This window comes from Salmo salar, chromosome 11 (assembly GCF_965601325.2).
Source record: "Salmo salar chromosome 11, fSalSal1, whole genome shotgun sequence".
NCBI lineage: Eukaryota > Metazoa > Chordata > Actinopteri > Salmoniformes > Salmonidae > Salmo > Salmo salar.
This window is the reverse complement of record NC_138301.1, coordinates 33,034,085-33,036,611: the sequence shown is the minus strand read 5'-3', so window position 1 is coordinate 33,036,611 and position 2,527 is coordinate 33,034,085.

Sequence of the window (2,527 nt, the reverse complement as noted above, 5' to 3'; positions counted from 1 at the left end):
TTGAAATCAATCTGGTTTAATACAAGTTGCAACAGAGAGACTCCTCCAGCACAGAAGCAGAGAAAACATCTCTAACCCGTTTCTCTAAGTGTGTTTTGAGTAAGTTTGAGGGGTGAATGCAGCATATGGGGATGTGTGAAACTTCCTCTTCAGCATCAAGTGTCCCCACTAAGACGCTTCAGAACAGTGGTCACCTGTGCTAGCGAAGCAGAGGTCCTGGGGTTCCAGCTGAATTAGGAGGAAGCAGTACTTGTACTCAATTACAGGCTGGGTTGACTCCTACCTCCCTCCCGGCATTCAACCAAGCATCTCTTCAATTCTTATTATGTTAGTTTGCAGTTCAGAACTTACAACAGCACAAATGAAATGTATGGGTGTCAGAGTGGCCCTTATGTTCTCCCGATATCAATGTCCAGGGGAAGTCTGATTTCCCTACCCGGACAACCTGAGCTTCCACAACCATCCTTTGCTCTCCATTCTGCCTCGTCCGTTTTTACCAAGGCACCAGCAGCATGAGAGAAGTTTAGATTAGATGCCTGCTCCATGTGCAAAGTCTCAGGACACTTGCAGTACTCCTGCAAGAAGGGCAGTCAATAGCTCAGATGCTGTATCCAGGTTGCTGGGTGCAGGCTCAGGAAAGCAGCTGTGAGGGACAGGGCTGTAGTGGATATCTTCAGCCGGTTAGAGGGGGTGGGGTCTCACACTGATCTGGTCTAATTCATCTGATGCATGGAAGGTACAATCTGGGGTTCTTATCACAATGAAAGACCTGAACACAGTTTAGGACATTGCTGATGCCGCAATCAAAGACTAATTCATCACTGTATGACTAATATTTACCAATATTTTCCATACAAATGTTTAACACAAATGTCAAAGAAAATAACAACACTTGTGATGGAGACACTTTTTAAGTTGACATACAGTTCTTAATTACAAGTTGAAAATCCCACAGTGCAGTTACAGTGCCGGACCTCAAAGAGAGAACTGGAAAATACAGCAGAACGAACCTAGTGAGATGTGTATAAAAACTTCAACAACCCACTTCTTTAGAGATATCAACATCACATTATTACATTTAAACATCACCCATTGCCAACAGACCCACCATTGCCGACAGACCCACCAATGCAGAGGTAAACTTCCTGTTTTCCGGTGTGGTGCTGGTGGTGAGATGCTCTGCTGGTGAAGATGATCAATCCCCACCATAAGGAAGCTGTTTCCATACTCATTATTTTGTGTTAAAACGGGTTAGAACCTACGGGGAATTAAAAACGCATTGGTCCTTCTGTGAATATATTAGAAGTTAGGTGCTTAGTGTCTCAAACCCCCTCTGTACGAGGTCATGAAATTGATTTCTCAGAACATTTATCATTCTCTCCCCTCCAGCAGAGTGTTGTTATGGCTACCAAGCATTCAGCTATGCTGAGCTCGAAAGCCAGAGAACTTACCCGTGTGAAAACACATTTCTGATATTTAGATACTCCAAATGTTATTTAAGTTCCTTTAAAAGTGAAACATACCTCACTGTGTAAAAAACAAAAAACCTACATGGACCAAAAGGAATGTCGGCCTAATGTATGCACAATGTAGCACAATATTCTGTTAGGCCTCTGTTAGCTTACTGTATGTCCCTAGCACAATATTCTGTTAGGCCTCTGTTAGCTTACTGTATGTCCCTAGCACAATATTCTGTTAGGCCTCTGTTAGCTTACTGTATGTCCCTAACACAATATCCTGTTAGGCCTCTGTTAGCTTACTGTATGTCCCTAGCACAATATTATGTTAGGCCTCTATTAGCTTACTGTATGTCCCTAACACAATATTATGTTAGGCCTCTGTTAGCTTACTGTATGTCCCTAACACAATATTCTGTTAGGCCTCTGTTAGCTTACTGTATGTCCCTAGCACAATATTCTGTTAGGCCTCTGTTAGCTTACTGTATGTCCCTAAGACAATATCCTGTTAGGCCTCTGTTAGCTTACTGTATGTCCCTAGCACAATATCCTGTTAGGCCTCTGTTAGCTTACTGTATGTCCCTAGCACAATATTATGTTAGGCCTCTATTAGCTTACTGTATGTCCCTAACACAATATTATGTTAGGCCTCTATTAGCTTACTGTATGTCCCTAACACAATATTATGTTAGGCCTCTGTTAGCTTACTGTATGTCCCTAGCACAATATTATGTTAGGCCTCTATTAGCTTACTGTATGTCCCTAGCACAATATTCTGTTAGGCCTCTATTAGCTTACTGTATGTCCCTAACACAATATTATGTTAGGCCTCTATTAGCTTACTGTATGTCCCTAGCACAATATTATGTTAGGCCTCTATTAGCTTACTGTATGTCCCTAACACAATATTATGTTAGGCCTCTGTTAGCTTACTGTATGTCCCTAACACAATATTATGTTAGGCCTCTATTAGCTTACTGTATGTCCCTAGCACAATATTATGTTAGGCCTCTATTAGCTTACTGTATGTCCCTAACACAATATTATGTTAGGCCTCTGTTAGCTTACTG